An 18,564-nucleotide genomic window follows, 5' to 3' on the forward strand; every position below is an offset into this window, starting at 1 on the left:
GGAGGACGGGACAGGGCGACCAGAGTGTTGAGTAGACTGGCCGAAGAGGGCCTGGTGCCCTGTTGACTCGGGGGGGTAGGGGGGGTGAGAGGGGGTTTGTGGGACCAGGCTTAGAAAAGCGTCTGATCTGCAGAGAGTTGGAGCTAGAAGACCGAAGGGCTCTAGCAGGGAGCTATTTAGGGAGAGGGATGCAGCGGGCCCCAGAATGCCTTGTGGATGATACAGAAGGTGTTGAACTTGATCCTCACAGTCACCGGGAGCCAGGGGAGAGATGCAGTCCCAGGGCTTGAGGTCAAGGCTACGTTTTGCAGTCCTATTCTGGATTAGTTGAAGGGGGCGAAGGGAGGATAGAGTCAGATTGAGGAAGAGGCTGTTGCAGTAATCCAGCTTAAAGAGGACCAGAGCTCTGGAGACATTGAGTTTCTGGAGGAAGGTGAGCAAAGGGAGAATGCCTCTGAGGAGTTGCAGCTGAATGTGGGCCTTCTTAACAAAATCCGCAATGTGAGGAGGGAGAGGAATCTAAGATCATGCCAAGGTTTTTAGCCCCACAAGAGGGTGAGGGGAGGGGATCCATGGAGGGCGGCCAGTGAGTAGGAGGGAAGGAGGGAGCAGGGGTACAAATGAGAAGGATCTTGGTGTTACTGGCATTAAGGCAGAGATCGTTAGCAGTGTGCCGTGCCTGAACAGCAGTCAGACAGTCAGGAAAGAGAAGAAGAGGAGGAAGTGGAGGGAAGCTTGAAGGACAGCTGCTTGTTGTCCGCATAACACGAAGTGAGGAGAGAAGGTGGAGATCAGGTGGGCCAGAGGGGTAAAGTAGATGATGAAGAGCCACAGCAAGAGGATAGAGCCCTAAGGGACGCCGCAGGTGGGGGGTGTGGTGGAGGAGAGGAAAGGGCACAGTTGAACCTGGGAAGGTCAGTCAGATAGGAAGGTATTCAACCAGTCCAGTGCCAGGTCTGTGATGCCAAATCACAGAGCCAATTTTTATGGGTGGCATAATTGATTATGAAACGCAGAGGAAAGATTGAGAAGGATGAGAACAGAAGGAGAGTTGGAATATCTAGATTGGAAAGCAAGTCTCACAGGTGTTCAGGAGAGCAGTTTTCGTGCCTCTGGCTTCTCTGAAGCAAGACTGGTGGTCGTGGAGACGGCCAACAGATTCAGAGTGGTGGATTAGTTGGGAGATGACCAACTTCCCCAGGATTTTGCCCAGGAAGGGGGTAATGGACATAGGGCAGTAATTAGCCGGACAGGAAGGGTTGGGTGAAGGCTTTTTAAGGACAGGGTGCCGAAGTGCGTGCCTGAGTGATAACGTAAGGAGCCAGTGGCAAAGGATTGATTGCAGAAATCAGCCAAGGCTGGAGCAAGGGAGGCAATGTTGTCCTTAATAGTTCTGGAGGAGTAGGGAAGCACCTGTTTGGAGGAGACTGATAGAAAGGACTTGTTTATGGACATCATCCAGTGCTATGGGCGAGGAGTAGAAGGGAGAGGGGGGAGCAAGGGAGGCCCTAGAGCAGGTGAATAAGGAGGGGTGGGAGTAGAGGAGAGTGAGGACAGGATGTCCTGAGTTTTGGTTGTGAATTGGGAGGCGAGTGCAGTGCAGTGGGCCTGTGATGGCAGAGTAGAAGTAGAGACTGCATTAGGATTGGCAAGTTTCTTGCAGATTTTAAACAGTTCACTTGTGCTTTTGGTGCCCCAGAGATGCAGGTTTGGATACGGGCCCTCTTCTTCAAGAGGATAGAGAGTCTGTATTGCCTTTGGAGCAGGCGGCAGGCCAATCTGTCAGTGGATGTGCTTGAAGCCAGCCGTTTCCATTCAGCAACTATGCACTTATGTTTCAGAGAGGCTGGGTCTGAGTCATAGCAGGTGATGTCCAGGGAGATGGAGAGTTGAAGGTTAACAAGGGATGTGTCATTGTGAGAGTCAGTGGCTGGAGGGGGCTTGAGTGGCGGCAAAAGCAGCAACTGTCACTCGCTTCATCGGTCGAATGAGAGAAGGAGATTGGCAGTACGGGGAGAGAACAGGAGAGCATGTTCAGACCAGGAGAGAGGTGTAATGAGAGGGTTGGATATGGGGATGTCTGCTGAGATGAGAGCATCCAAGCTATGTCCAGCTGAGGTGGTCGGACCAGAGTGAAGATTGGTGATGGAAAGAGTCACAGAGGCTGTGGAAGAATCCAGTGGCTGCATCAGGAGAGTCAAGGTGAATATTGAAGTCTCTGAAAAGCTTGGAGGTAGAGGCCAGGAGGGAAGAGGTGAGGTCAGACCACTCCAAAAGGAAGAGGGAGACCGGACCACCGTACCTATAGATAGTGGCGAGAGTCTGCAAGAGGACATGAGCGACGCAAAGCCTGCAGACAAGGCATTCGAAGGAAGAGTAGGGCTGAGTGGGTATGATAGTAGCAGGGACCCATTCAGGGAAGATCAGAGCCACTCCGCGCACCGATCGGTTAGGCCTGGGCTTAGAGAGGATCTTGCAACCCTTAGGGAGGAGTGTGTCAAAAAGAGTGACAGTGCCGGCAGTGAACAACGTCTCAGTGAGAGTGAGGACGTCAAGGTTAAAGTCTTCATGGAGGTGACCGAGGGGTGTTTAACAGCAGAGCGAGAGTTGAGGGTAGCTAAGTGAAGCTGGTTGCCATCTTTGAAGGTATTCCACGGAGGGCTACAGGGATGTGGTAAAAGCATCGGTGGTGGCTGTGAAGGGGACAGTGGGTTGGCAGAAGGAGGAGGTTGGGCTGCGAGCCCTGGGCCACGGCAGTGCCATTCTGGTAGACATTAATGATGCACCTAGAAGATGGGAAGTGTGCCAAGTGTACTTCCCCATCTGGTTACACCATTAATGGGCAAAGAAGAAAAAGGGGAGAGGACTGAGACCATATGGGAAGGCCATAGGTCTGGAGAGTGAGGGACAAAGAGGATGTCCGTTACAGTCTGCTTGGAAGAAGAGTGGACGTAGGCGTCAGTGATGGGCAGGCCTGGGTTGGAGACCAGGAGATCAGTCTTGAACCTTTTCCTTCCAGGCTTCGAAAGAGAGGTAGGTTAAGTTACAAAGTAGCAGTTAGAGTAAATAGGGGAGATGGAGAGCACCGTGGAGGGAGAGGGCAGAGAGATGTAAAGGGAGAGGGAGATGGATAAACTGCACAATGAAGGAAAAAGTTACTTACCTGTAAACTTTTGTTCTCCAGCATGGATTCACATTCTCATGAATATTTCCTGTCAAACTGGGAATCCTCGGTAAAAGAAAAAACTGTTTCACTTTCACTTACAAACTTTATTTCTCCTCTAAACCAATCACTGTACTCTGGGTCATACTGCCTCGAGTCAATGACTGTCCTCTCCCCAAGCCCCTCCTCTGGCAGCCATCTTCAGATTTGGTAAGCACGGAAAGTGGCAGTATGACCAAGAAGAGCTGCAGAGGGGACGGCGGGAGGGTTCGCATGTGAATACATGCCAGACCCATGCTGGAGAACAATAGTTACACATGCTCATTAATAACGAATACACAGCAGTACATATACACAACCACGGGAGGTGGCAAGGCTCAACAGAAGCAATAAACACTCACCTCTAGAACAGACTCACGTCAAACGAACAGGTTGCATAGCACCGCTTGGTCGACTCGGGACTCGTCCCTGGAATCCCCGTTGAGGCAGTTGAACCTCGTGAAGGTGTGCATAGACCTCCACCTAGCAGCCCTGCAGATGTCAAGCAGGGGCACACCAGAGAGAAACCCTGTCATTGCTGCGAGGACTCTGGTGGAGTGGGCTTTCGGGTGGCCTGGCAGCGGCCTGTTAGCCAGTTGATGACAGTGCATGATGCAGCCGGAGAACCACCTGGAAATAGAAGCCTTCCACAAGGCCTTTCCGTGATTTACATTTCCAAAGTTGATGCTGGAGAAGGAAAAAGTTCAAGGCACGAGCAACATCGAGCAAATGCAAGGCCCTCTCCGCTGGCTGGCCTCGGGGGTAGTGCCACCCTGGGCGCAGTAGGGCTACCTTCACAGGGTCATCAACGTCACAATCTGCCTCCAGGGGCTACCTTCACAGGGTCAGCCCTTTGGCCTTTGAGAGAGCTGCCACCACCAGCTCAACCGTCGGCAAAGATTTCTCCTAGGCTTCTCCCGCAGCTTAGCCGGGTTGGACAACTTCCTTTTTGAGGAGGAGCTCAATCAGTGGCTGGCGATGGAGGCAGACGGTGACGTTGATCGTGCCCTGTCCATCGAGGAACCCGCTTGCAGGGTGACCCAGACTGAAGCGGACTCGCAGTGCTTGGCCTTGTCTTGGGCCCCCACGGATTGAGCACCCTCAAAGGACTTAGAAGCCCGCTCTTCGAACTGGTCGGTCCAAGGTGAGGCATGACCCTGCTTGGGGCACGGGGCAGAGGCCTTGGCGCTTAGCTATGCCGCCAGTCTACTGTGTCGATCCTGCATCGTTCTCTTGGAGAAGCTGAGGCAATTCTCACAATCTCCTTCTTTGTGGTCCGGGTGAAGGCAGTAGAAGCTTTGAAGTTGCTTGTCCTCCACAAACACGTTCCGCAGTCCATATCTGTTACAGAGATTGAAAAGGGAACTTTCTTCCTTCCTTCCTTCTCCTCCGTCATGGTCGGAGGAGTGGAGTATGCCCGATGGCCTTCTGGAAACTATGATGAAATTAGACGCTCCTTGCCCTCGAGGGGTGCTGAAATTCACTGACAAATGAATCCCTGCTTGTCGGCAGATGGAGAGAAGAGCACAAAGGCTCTGTTTTGACAAAGATAGTGTAACGCTTACCTTGCAGGGGCGTTGGGACCCTCTGGTGTCTCCCCGGGTCTCGATGTGCTGGAATACCCCCACCCCGCATGCTGGAGTGCAATGTGGTTTAATCTGTAAAGAACAAGTGTGTTAAGGGTGTATAGACCTGTGGGGATTCCCCCTTCCCTCTTGACTTCTTTATTTCCAAGGTTAACAATTCATCTGCTGTATTAAAAATAGGAGGCTCTCCTTCCTTTTCTCTGTTGCAGGGGCGCTTGTCAGACAGCTTACTGTCGCTATCCGCTGTTTACAGTTGCCTCAATGGGGTATTCGCTGTCCTTTGTCCAGTTTCCTCAGTGGAGAAGCCCAGACCTGCTGAGGCTTATAGAGGAAAATTGTCCATGTGTCTTTATGTTGTGGTTTTCTCTATTTTGTCCTGGTGCTCAGAGTTTCTCAGAGTTTCTTTATAATGTCTTACAATATTATGCTCACAGCTTAAAACATGTCCTCTCTGCTATAACTGCACATATAACTGCACGTGCTGCCTAGTATTTCAATGGTTGTGCTCCGCATGCTCTGTGTAATTCCTGTGTCTTTTCTTGCAGGGCCGGGCCGGACCGGAGGAAGAGCTGTAGGCCGGCGGATCGGGAGACGTTGCAGGGCGGGACCAGAGGGAGAGCTGTAAACCGGCAGATCGGGAGACCTTGCAGGGCCGGACCAGAGGGAGAACTGTGAAGCCTGTAACTTGGGAAATGTGTCGAGGATTCAGATTTTCTGCTTCCGAGAATGCGACCGCTAAACATGAGGAGTGGCGCAGCAGGTAAGTGGTAGGGTACCTTCTGGAGGGTTTCCTGAGTTATTTCCACATTAACCTTTGTTTTCTTTTACAGGTGCTGTGGCCGGAGGATCGCGGTAAGTGTTATGCTGCATTGGCAGTAATAGCGGGGAGCATTGGAGCACGTGTGCGTGCGGCTTATATAGCAGCCCACCCACGTGTGCTAGTCTGCATCCAATAGAACGTGCTGGCAGAAGGTCTGCCATATTGGGGGAATTTAGATCTGAGCAGCTGGATGGACCGATGAGCGCCAGGCGTGCCATAAGGTGGTCCAGCCTCCCTTTTCTCTCCTTCTATTTGCTCCCAGTATATGCAGTGAGTGTGTGCGGGGGTAAGGATAAAACCCAGTGGTCATGACAAATAGAACTATTTTCTGGAAAAAGTGTGTAAACTGTAGAATAGCTCACGGAGCAAAACTCGAGGACTCCCAACACTTGAACGTGAAGTAAAATTCTGAAGATGGATGCCAGAGAAAGGGCTTAGGGAGAGGGCAGTTATTGGCTGTGGGCTGTATGACCCAGAGTACAGTCATTGGTTTAGAGGAGAAGAACAAGTTACTTACCAACTGTAATGTTCTTTCGCTTGCATGTTCCTCCCACATATTCTTCATCTTAGATATTCGTATCGTCAGCTTTGCGGCTTCGGAAAAAAAAAATTCCACACCAAAGGGCGCTGCGCTCAATGTCGTGGCGTCGACGTCCCTCGAGGGCTGCCGTAGTGGGTCGACATCATCCGTAGTATAAATGGCTCGAGCCGCTCCCGTTGGCTTCAGTTCTGTTTTTTCCATATTCTTAACTGATGAGTTGACAAGGCGTCCCCTTAGACCATAAGCTCTCAAGGAACATGGAGTGTAAAATACGTAAACTGTATGGAGGGGTAGGCTGGGAGGGTCGAGGAATACGTGGCAGGAACATCCAATCGAAAGAACGTCACAGTTGGTAAGAAGTTTGTCCTCCCACGTATTCCTCATCTTAGACTCCCAAAGCAGTAAAAATTTGGAGGATGGAGTACCAATTAATTTTACTCATGGACCGTATGTAGAACGGCCTTAGCAAAAAGACGCCCCTTGGGATGAGGTGGAATCTAAACGACAGTGTTCCACAAAAGTGTGCATGGACGACCAGGTGGCCGCTGCACAAATAGCTTGCACCGGGACACCCCTCTGAAGAGCCGTTGAAGTCGCCATGCCCCTAGAAGAATGAGCTCTTAGCCCATCTGGAGGTTCTTTACCCGCCATTCAGTAACACTCTCCAATTGCTAGAACTATCCATCTGGATAAGGTCTGTTTCGTTACCGCCAGGCCCAATTTGTGGCCGGTGTATCCAGTGAAAAGTTGGTCACTCTCACTAAATTTTGCCAGTCTAGAAATGTAGAAACGGAGAGCCCTTTTTGGGTCCAGTCTGTGGAGCCTTTCTTCCTCCTTACTTGCAGGAGGGGGAGGATAGAAAGATGGAAAAGTGATCTTCTGAGATAAGTGAATGTTTTTGGTAGAAGAACAAGTTACTTTCTTACCTGGTAACGTTCTTTCGATGGGATGGTCCGACGACGTATTCCATATCTATGACATGTAATCACCACAGCTGTGCTGCTTCGGAAACTTTTTCGGCGTCTGCGTCCTGCGTCGATGACGTCGATGCGCCGTTGTCGAGGACCTCCTCCGACGTCCGACGTCATCCGATGTGATAAGTAGGACGCACGACGCCCATAGCCTCAGTTATAGTTTTTTCCCCCAGAACGTGTGACATAAGTCAACTGCCAGTCAGACACAAAGCCTTGCGGAACGTAAGCTGCAATCGCAAAAGAAATTCTGAAGCGGGGAAGGCAGGGCGGGAGCGATATGGAATACGTCGTCGGACCATCCCATCGAAAGAACGTTACCAGGTAAGAAAGTAACTTGTTCTTCGAGGGGCTTGGGTCCTCCGACGTATTCCATATCTATGACAGACTCCCAAAGCAGTACCAAAGCAAGGAGGAGGGAAAGAATTTAGAATCAAAATGTAGAATAGCCAATCAAATAGCAGAGCAAAGGACCGCCTTGCCAAAGGCCAGATCCTGTGCTCGGATGGAATCAAGGGAATAGTGACGTACAAATGTATGTACTGAAGCCCAGGTGGCTGCATCACAGATGTTGCGAATAGGAACACCCCTCTGCAGGGCAGTAGACGCAGCCATACCCCTGGTAGAATGGGCCCGCAAGCCAGCCGGTGGGTCCTTACTCGCCAAACGGTAGCACTCCGAGATGGCCAAAATAATCCAGCGAGACAAAGTCTGTTTCGTCACAGCTTGCCCCAAACGCTTTCCAGCGTAACCAATAAAGAGTTGATCATCCACTCTGACCCGGGACATGCGTGAAACATAAAAGCTTAAAGCTCTCCTAGGATCAAGCCTATGGAGCCTCTCCTCTAACTTACCAGGATGCGGAGGAGGATAGAATGCCGGAAGAACAACCTTCTGGGCCAAATGAAATTCCGTCACTACCTTCGGAAGAAAAGAAGGACGAACTCCAAGGACAACCCTGTCCTTGTGAAATACAGTGAAGGGAGGCTTAACTGAAAGTGCCTGTAACTCACTCACTCTGCGAGCGGAAGTAACCGCAACTAAAAACACAGTTTTCAGAGTTAACAGCCTCAAAGGGCAAGAATGTAAAGGCTCAAACGGAGCACCCATAAGAAACTTAAGAACCAGGTTTAAATCCCAACCGGGCACCAGGAAAGGTGACGGAGGGAACACATTAGTGAGCCCTTTCAGGAACTGTGAAATCAAAGGGATTTTAAAGTAAGAACACTCTTCAGACGAGCGCTTAAAGATGGACAGCGCCGCCAGGTAACCCTTAACGGTACCCACTTGCAAGCCCCTGTGGGCCAAAGAAAGCAAAAAGGACAGAACCATGGGGATGTCACATGCAAAAGGATCCACACATTCTGAACTCTGCACCAGTCGCAGAACTTACGCCAACGGCAACGGTACAGAGACTTTGTTGCCGGCCTTCGGGCCAAAAGCAACACCTCCATCACGTCCTCAGGGAGGTCCCAATCCTTATACCTCAACCTTTCAGAAGCCAAGCGTGAAGGTTGAGGGATCTGACCTCTGGATGGAGAACCTGACCCCCCTCCCGTGAGAGCAGATCGTCTCGGTAGGGAAGACGACGTGGAGGGCAGATGGATAAGTCGAGAAAGTCCGGGTACCACGTCCTCCGAGCCCACGCCGGGGCAATGAGGATCATCCGGGAACCGAACTTCTGTAACCTCCGCAGCACTTGCGGGATGACGGGGACTGGAGGAAACGCGTACAGCAGCGGGAATGACCACTCCACCACGAACGCGTCTCCTAAGGCTCCTTCTGGAGGAAATTCCCGCGAGCAAAACCTTTCGCACTTCCGGTTGACACTGGAGGCGAAGAGATCCACTTGAGGGGTCCCCCAAAGGGCGAAGATCTCCAGGAGAATCTCCTGAGCCAACTCCCACTCGTGAGAGATCGCGCTCTGCCTGCTCAGAGCGTCCGCCGTCACGTTTGCGGCGCCGGCCAGATGAACTGCCGAGATCGAAACTTCCTGCTGGATGGCCCAGAACTCGAGCTGCATCGCCTCTCTGCACAGAGGAAGTGACCCTGCCCCCCCCTTTTTGTTGAGGTAGTGCATGGCCACTGTGTTGTCCGTCAGGATCAGGACATTCTTCCCTCGCACAGACGGCAGAAAAGCCTTCAGGGCTAGCCTGACGGCCCTCAGCTCCAACAGATTGATATGGAGTCTGGACTCCGACGGAGACCAACGACCGCTGACTGTCAGCCCGTTGGCATGAGCTCCCCATCCCGTGAGGGATGCATCCGTCACGATCGCCACCTCTGGCCAGGGAAGCCAAAATGGAGCCCCCTTCATCAAGTTGCCTTCGACGGCCCACCACAGAAGGTCCCGGGCGACCGAGGACGGCACCTGAATCGAGTCCGACATCCTGCCGGAGGACTGCGACCATTGCGTCTTGAGTGCCCACTGCAAAGATCTCATCCGCAGGCGAGCCTCTGGCACCAGAAGAATGCAGGATGCCATGAGGCCGAGCAACCTCAAGAACTCGAACGCTGGGAGCGTCTGGGCATGCTGAAACTTGTGCACCATCTGCTGAATGTGAAGAGCCCTCACCTGGGGAGGAAAACACTGCCCCAGGGAAGTGTCGAGCACTGCTCCGATGTACTGGAGCCGCTGAGTTGGCGTCAAATGGGACTTCTTTAAATTGAGGGAGAAGCCCAGCCTGTGAAGGGAGCGACAGGTGATCGATAGATGATCCAGGACTTGCTCGGGAGAGCTCCCCCTGATCAACCAATCGTCCAGGTAGGGGTAGACGTGAATCCCCCCTTGCCTGAGATGCGCTGCCACCACCACCATGAGCTTGGTGAAAACCCTCGGGGCGGAGGTCAATCCGAACGGCAGGACCCGAAACTGAAAGTGCGAGTCGCCAACCGCGAACCTCAGGTACTTCTTGTGCTTGGGATGGATCGGCACATGGAAGTAAGCATCCTTGAGGTCGAGTGACACCAACCAGTCCTGAAGCTGAAGGGCCTGGAGGACTTGAGAGAGAGCAACCATCTTGAACTTGTCCTTCCTGAGGAGTTTGTTCAAACCGCGCAAGTCCATGATGGGTCTCAATCCCCAGTCTTTCTTCGAAACCAAAAAATAAGGGGAATACCATCCCTTGTTCCTCTCCGCTACAGGCACCAGTTCTATGGCGCCTTTCTCCAGCAGGGCTTGAATTTCCTGCGCAAGGAGCGGATCCGGACTCTGCAAAGAGAGGTTCCCCGGTGGATTGTCGCGAGGCCTGTGCCGAAAAGGAAGACAGTAGCCGTGGGTTATGATCTCCAGAACCCACACATCTGAAGTAATGGCTTGCCACTCTACAAGATGCTGCGCCAGCCTTCCCCCAACCGGCGAACCATGGGACATGGCCTCACGACTGAGTGGGAGCGGCTGCGGCGTTACCTGAGGGCAAAGAGGCAACTGCCCGAGCGGCCTTGGCACCACGGGTACCCTGTCGTCCACCTCTGGTACCCCTGCGTTGGCCTCTTTGACTGCCAGCTCCTCTCGCTTTACTGAAGGATGAGTAATAGCGAAAGGAACCACCCCTCCACTGCTGTCCCCTGGGACGAAAAGGCGGAGGTTGGCGAACTGCAGCGCCCAACGACTTCGCTGCAGCTTTTGAGGTCTGCAACCTCTCAAGGCTCTCGTCAGCCTTGCTGCCAAAAAGGTGTTCACCATCAAAGGGCATGTTGAGGAGCCGGGACTGCACATCAGGCGCAAACCCCGACTTCCGCAACCACGCAAACCTGCGTATCACGGTGCTCGCCGCCATGGACCTACTGACGCATTCAGCTAAGTCCAAACCCGACTGAACGGACTCACACATGGCATCCTTACCATCCTGGACCATAGCAAGGAAACCATCCCGTTCATCCCCTTCGGGAACATGTTCAGCCGCCAACGCAACACAGTTCCACAGAGTGTGCGTGAAACGTGACAAGGCACAAATGGAGTTGGCCGCCTGAAGCGCCATACCACCAGAAGAAAACACTTTCTTCGCCCAGCCATCAAAACGTTTGTCGTACCTATCAGGAGGGATGGTAGGGTACGACGCCTGCTTCGCCGGGGCCGTGGCCGCCTGCACCACCAAACTCTCCGGAGTGGGGTGCCTGGTCAAGTAGCAGGGGTCGCCACTGGCTGGACGGTATTTTCGCGACAAGGATCTGCCCACCGCCGGGAGACTCTCCGGAGCAGTCCAAGCCGCCGCCACCCTTCTCTGTAAAGCCATATGGAACGGCAGAACCGGGTCAGTTGGGGGACCAACATCAAGGATGTCTGTCAGATCATCCTGCACAAACTCCCCTGGGGGAGCAGACCATCCCAAGTACTCAGAAACCCTAGCCATAAGGCGCCGGTACGAGGAATCAGCATGAGAGCCAGGCTCAGGCCTACAAAATTCCACCTCCGGAGAGGTGTCCAGTCCACTGGCATCATGCAGTGACTGTCTCAACTCGTCAAACTGACTATGGCCCGAGACAATGTCATCCGGAACCTGACTAGGAACCAGGCCATCAGAATCCTCATCCGCCTCTGAAATATAGTCCAGGTGGCGAAAAGAAGGCACTCGAGAGTGCTTGCTCTTAACCAGAGCCTTCCTAGGGGGTCCACCCGTGCCCTGGGGTACCTCCGACACGAAAGGCGTCGATGGCGTCGAGCGAATCGGCGCCAGCGTCGAGAGAACCGGCATCGGCGCCGAGAGGATCGGCGTCGAGGAAATCGGCGTCGAGGAAATCGGCGTCGAGGTCAGATGCAGCGCCTCCAGAATCGGCGGCGTCGACACAGCCCTCGAGGCCGGAGCCCCGATCGTGTCCCTCGACGACCTGAGCGTCGTCGGCATCGACGACTTCCTCGGAGCCAGAGCCTCGAGAAAGCCTGTCGACGCCCTCGACGCCAAAGACGCCGAAGCCTTCTTCGAAGACCTCACAGGTGCACACGGTCTCGAACGCGTCGAGGACCGGGACCTGGAACGGGTACGTCGAGAACGAGTCCCCTTGTCCGAACGGGACCTCTCCCGTGACTCGTGCCGACCACTCTTGCGAGCGGTGTCTCTCGACCTCACACGACCGACCCCACTCGGGGACGCGGACGGCTGAGTACCCTGCGACTCAAGAATCGCCAACATCTTCTTCCCGAAGGAAGCCCATTCCTCCGGCGTCGCATGGCCCGAGGGGTAAGCGACGTGCCGGGCAGAGCCCTCCGAAGAGGACCTGGAAGACGACCGATGTCGGCGCTTCCGAGAATGCCTCGAAGAGGCAGAGGAGTGGCGAGACCGACTCCTAGAAGGAGACCCACGAGACTTCCGACGATGACACGGAGAGTCACCCCTCGAATCATCCGTCGAAAGCCCCGCAGACTTCGACTTCCGGGGCTTGGACACCCGACCTACCGACAACTTCTTCTTACGTTCGCGTAAGGCTTTGGACGTGAGCGACTGGCAGTCGATACAGTCATCCGTGTCGTGGGCCTCCCCGAGGCACCAGAGGCAGGCGTCGTGCGAGTCCGTCACCGACATCTTGGACCCACACTCCCCGCACTTCTTGAAACCCGGGCGCGGGGTCGAAGACGAAGTAGAAGACATCTCCAGAAGGATTTTCACAAACGAACAGGTTCGAAGAACCGAGAAGAACAGAACTCCAAAGAGTCGAGGCGTTCAAACCGAGAAACACGAAGCAACACGTTCGCGGAAAAAACGGAACTGAGGCTATGGGCGTCGTGCGTCCTACTTATCACATCGGATGACGTCGGAGGAGGTCCTCGACGACGGCGCATCGACGTCATCGACGCAGGACGCAGACGCCGAAAAAGTTTCCGAAGCAGCACAGCTGTGGTGATTACATGTCATAGATATGGAATACGTCGGAGGACCCAATCCCCTCGAAATGAAGGTTTGCCTTTAAGTATAACTTTGTCTTTATGAAAGATGGTGTGAGGAGGCTTACAAAAGAGCCTGTAACTCACTCACCCTGTGGGCTGATGTAATAGCCACTAGTAGGATTGTCTTCAAAGTGTGAAGCCTTAGCGGACAAGAACTCAAAGGCTTGAAAGGAATGCATGTAAGAAATGTAAGTACTAAATTTAGATCCCAAACAGGGACTTGAAAAGGGACTGGAGGGTACATGTTAGTGAGACCCTTTGAGAATTGAACAATCAGTGGAATTTTAAAGTAAGATACCTCTTCTGAGGAGCGGCTAAAAATAGAAAGTGGAGCCAAGTCCTTTTGTTGTACCAATCTGGAGGCCTCGATTGGCCAAATGTAATAGGAAAGAAAGTACATAGGTGTACCACATAGAAAAAGATTCACATTCGTATCTTTGCACCAGTTACTGAACTTGTTCCAACTACACCGGTACAAAGATTTAGTTGCTGGCCTTCTGGCCGAAAGCAAAATCTCCATTATGTCGTACTGGATGTCCCAATCCTTATATCTCAGCCTCTCAGAAACCATGCCTGAAGGCCGAGTGTCTTGACCTCTGGATGGAGAACTCGCCTTCCTCTTGCGAGAGAAGATCCTCTCTTAGTGGAAGACGTATTGGAGGGCAGAGGGACATGTCTAGAAGGTCCGAGTACCACGTCCTCCTGGCCCAATCCGGGGCAATTAGAATCATGGGTTTCCCAAACTTTCTCAACCTCCTGATTACGTGAAGAATCACGGGGCCTGGAGGAAACGCGTATAGCAGTGGAAATTCCCAGTCCACTGCGAACATGTCCCATAGAGCTCCTCTTGCAGGAAATTCCCTTGAGCAGTACAGTTCGCACTTTTTGTTGACACTGGCCGCAAACAGGTCCACTTGTGGGGTTCCCCAAAGGGTGAAGATCTCTTGAAGGACTTCCTGAGCTAGTTCCCACGAATGGGCTACTGTGCTCTGCCTGCTCAGAGCGTCCGCCACCGTGTTCTGCTCTCCGGCTAGGTGAACTGCACACAGAGATTTCTTCATGTATTGCCCAGAACCAGAGCTGCATTCCCTCTCTGAACAGTGGTAGTGACCCTACGCCTCCTCTCTTGTTGCGGTAGTACATGGCCACTGTGTTGTCCGTCATTATCATGACATTCTTTCCCCGTATAGAGGGCAGAAAGCCCTTCAGCGCTAGTCTGATTGCCTTCAGCTCCAAAAGGTTGATGTGTAATTTGGGGTTGCCAAAAATATTCTCCCTTGAGAATATTGTGCTTGCAAGCCCACCATAGCAGATCTTGAGGTACTCTGGCCGGAACTTGCAAAAGATGGAACAAGTTACTTACCTGTAACTGTTGTTCTCCAGTGTGGGTCTGGCATGGATTCACATGCTCATGAATATTCCCCGTCGTCAGGCTGGGAATCCTCTGTAAAGAAAAAAATCAGTATCAGTTTTGTTTCTGATCTGTCTTTCTTAGTAGTAACCAATCACTGATCTCTGGGTCATACTGCCCCCAGCCAATGACTGCCCTCTCCCTAAGCCCCGCCTCTGGCAGCCATCCTCAGATTTGGTAGAACGCAAAGTGGCAGTATGGCCAAGTGAAGAGCCGCAGAGGGGTAGGAGGGAGGGTTCGCATGTGAATCCATGCCAGACCCACGCTGGAGAACAACAGTTACAGGTAAGTAACTTGTTCCTTCTCCAGCATGGGGTCTGGCATGGATTCACATGCTCATGAATAAAAGAATACATAGCAGTACAGACATGCACAACCACGGTAGGTGGCAAAGGCTCAACATTAAACATTACATCCAAAACTCAACATTAAGCAATTCTTACCTCCTCACCAGGCTCACCTTAGGCGTACAGGTTGCGCAGCACTGCTTGGCCGACCCTGGACTCCTCCCTGGAGTCCCGATCAACGCAGTAGAATCTTGTGAAGGTGTGCGTCGACCTCCACATAGCAGCCCTGCAGATGTCCAGCAGGGGTACAACAGACAGGAACGCCGTGGTAGCAGCGATCGCTCTGGTCGAATGGGCTCTCGGGCGGCCGGGCAGCGGTCGGTTTGCCAACCGGTGACAGTGCATGATGTAGCCTGAGAGCCATCTGGAAATGGAAGTCTTCGAGAGAGCCTTCCCTTGATTCACAGACCCAAAGTTCACAAACAGCTGTGACGTCTTCCGAAAACTCTTCGTGCGGTCCACGTAGAACTTAAGCGCTCTAGCTACATCCAGCGAGTGCAAAGTCCTCTCGGCCGGCGTCGAAGGCGACGGGAAGAAAACTGGTAACACCAAGGGCTCATTGAGGTGGAAGTCCGACGGCACCTTGGGCATGAAGGAGGGGTGCGTCCTCAGCACCACCCTCGTGTCATGAAAAGTCAAGTATGGAGGCTTGCAAGATAGTGCCTGGATCTCTCCCACTCGTCGTGCGGAGGTGATGGCCACGAGGAACGCTGTCTTCCATGACAGGAACTTCAAAGGCGCCGAATGCATAGGCTCGAATGGGGCCCCCATGAGCCTGGTCAGCACCACATTAAGCTCCCACGCCGGGGAAGGAGCCTTCACCGGTGGGAACGGTCGGAATAGTCCCTTCATAAATTCCTTCACCAGGTGTAACGCTCACCTGATTCTCGCAGAGGCGCCGGTCTTGACTGGGCGACTACCGTATCTTCAAAGGTGATGTGCAGCACCCGGTTGGCTCTTTGGGCTGGACCTCTGTGCACTGTATGCCTGACGTGTAGAGTAAGATGTCTGCAGATAGAAAATATGGGGGTTAATGAACTGGGGTTATTGGGGTGTCCCTATCTCTTTCCTCTTCTCCTCTCCTGTAGACCCCCAAAGGTTAACGCTCTCACCTTAGGTAAGTGAATGCCGAGCTCTCCATCTGCCTCGGGGCAGGGTGCTGTAACCAGTTTCCTCACTGGATAGGTAGCGCAGGCCTCTTGACTTCAGAGGACTGCTGTCCGTCGTTTACTGCACGAACGGTAAGTTTCGAGTAACTCAAATGTCTTTAAAGTCTTTAATAATGATGTCTCTTGTTTTGCAGGGTTCCGGCGATGGCGGATGACGGGCTGAAGTGAGTTGAAGATGGAGCCCGTGTGAGGAATAGAAGCGCCTGGAAGCACGTAAGTAAGCGCTTGTTGCCAGCTTCACGATGCGCTCTAACTGTCTTTTTATTTTGCAGGTACAAGTTCGGAGCGGCTGCAGGGTGCCGGAATACCCACTGGGTTAGATGTGGAAAGGAGTATTGGCACGTGAGTATTAAAGTTCCCCAATGTCTTTAAACGCACCTTGTTTTGTCTTTCAGTTGCGGGATGCAGCGCCGACGGCCTCCGGAGCGTGCGAAGAGTTGGTAAGCTTTTGTCTTTCAGATGCCGGAATGCAGTGTGAAGACCTCCGGAGCGCACGAAGAGTAGGTAAGCCTTTGCCTTTCAGATGCCGGAATGCTAACTTGTTCTTTCTTGTCTTTATAGGTGTTGCTGAAGACTGGATTCAGGATGGTAAGCCTTTTCCTTTCAGATGCCGGAATGCTAACCTGTTCTTTCTTGTCTTTATAGGTGTTGCTGAAGACTGGAGTCAGGATGGTAAGCCTTTTTCCTTAGGCCCAGGACCGGATGCAGAAGACACGATGAGCGTTCTGCTGCAGAGGGTGCAGAATAACGCAAAGCAAGATTCATCCACCGGGTGTGGTTTAAATAGCCTCCTGTAGTGCTTAGGTGTCTCCTTCCACAGCCACGCCTAGGTAAGAAAAGAGTTCCTGGTAAGAAAAGAGTTCCTGCCTTCCAGAAGAGTTCCAGTGTTCTGAATCTAGGGAGTGGCTCCAGCCCCACCCAACAGGAAAAGTAGTTCCAAACAGAAGAGGATCAGAGGCTCAACTGGCAGGCAAGTAAGCAGCATGGTCTGCTGCAGGTAAGTCCACCCAAGCATTATGAGCCCGGCGCTTCCAGCGCTGGGACTGGGCATATTTATGAGCCTGGTGCCACTGGCGCCAGGACTGGGTCCAAAAGGTCCCAATTGGGACTGGTTGGCACTCGGAACCTGGGTTATGGATCTGCTTCCAAGGGAGTTGGGAAAACCCTGACCTTTTGGAAGCAGAGATCATGACAGTACCCCCCCTCAAGGCCCCTCCCAAACCGGGCTTCTCCGGGGGTTTTGGCTTGTCAGGAAATGTTTGGTGAAATCTTTTGATTAGGCGAGGAGCGTGGACATATTCAGCAGGTTCCCAGGATCTCTCTTGGGGGCCGCAGCCTTTCCAGTCAATTAGGTAGAATAGTTTAGATTTGGAGATCTTGGAGTCCAGAATGCTTTTGACTTCAAACTCGAGTTCTCCATCAACTAGGATAGGTTTTGGAGATTTGGTTAGTCGGGTTTGAGGTTGCACGGGTTTTAATAGAGAGACGTGGAAGACCGGATGTATCTTCATGTGCGGGGGCAAGTCCAACTTGACCGCTACTGGATTTACTATGGTAGTGATGGAATAGGGACCAAGGTATCTTGGGTTGAATGTGCGTGGCCCTTTTAGAGATAAATATTTAGTGGATAACCAGACTTGATCCCCTACTTGATAGTGAGGGGCTTCCTTCCGATGTTGATCTGCTCCTTTCTTGTATTGTTCTTTAGCCCTTTGAAGGTGAGAACCAGCTTCCTTAAAGGCTTGGGTGATTGTAGAATGCAGGTAGTCTACTGCTGGTGTTTCAAGATCTTGGAGGGGATCCAACTCCGAGGTTCGAGGGTGACTGCCGTACAAAAGAAAAAACGGGGTTTTCCCAGTTCCCGAATGGACAGAGTTATTGTAGGCATATTCGGCTATCCAAAGGATATCTTTCCAAGTTTTTTCAGTTTGTTGCAGCATGCAGCGTAAATACTGTTCCAGAGTTTGATTTGTCCTCTCGGTTTGTCCATCGGTCTGAGGGTGGTGACTGGTCGATAGTCTCACATCAATTTGAGCCGACCGACAGCAACTTCGCCAAAAATGAGAAATAAATTGACTACCTCGATCCGAAATTAGAACCCAAGGAAAACCGTGCAGTCGGACGATGTTTTCGAGAAATTCTCGGGCCAGAGTTGCTGCTGTTGGCAAGCCTTTGAGCGGAATGAAATGCGCCATCTTGGAGAATAAGTCCACGATTACTAGAATCGTATTGTATCCGGAGCATGGAGGTAGATCGGTGATGAAGTCCATAGAAAGCGTATGCCAAGGGCGAGGTGGGATGTCAATAGGGCGTAAGAGGCCTGCTGGTCTTTCCTTTTGACTCTTGTTTTGGGCGCATACTCCACAGGACATTATAAAGTCTCTGATATCTTTTTTCCAAGACGGCCACCAGAAGTAGCGCTTGATCTTTTCTGAGGTCTTGGCTATACCAGGATGACCTTCCATTAAAGAGTCGTGATAACAAGAGATTACTTTTTTCTGTAAATCTGTGCTAGGTAGGTATAATCGTTCTTGGAAATACAATAAGTTGTCCTTTACTGCAAAGTCCTTTCCCTGCAGATGCCAATTCTGTATGTCTGCTGGAGTTACAAGTTGCCTGGCTTTATCCTTAACTTC

General features: G+C 52.2%; 1 protein-coding gene across 7 annotated transcripts in view; it reads right to left on the reverse strand.

Moving 5' to 3' along the window:
• The window catches only part of KDM5A (lysine demethylase 5A), a 1,841,472-nt gene that overhangs the window by 3,045 nt on the left and 1,819,863 nt on the right, over nt 1–18,564 (reverse strand). The gene's annotated exons all lie outside the window — the stretch shown is intronic.

This window comes from Ambystoma mexicanum, chromosome 12 (genome assembly GCF_040938575.1).
Source record: "Ambystoma mexicanum isolate Mex_15411 chromosome 12, UKY_AmexF1_1, whole genome shotgun sequence".
Taxonomy (NCBI): domain Eukaryota; kingdom Metazoa; phylum Chordata; class Amphibia; order Caudata; family Ambystomatidae; genus Ambystoma; species Ambystoma mexicanum.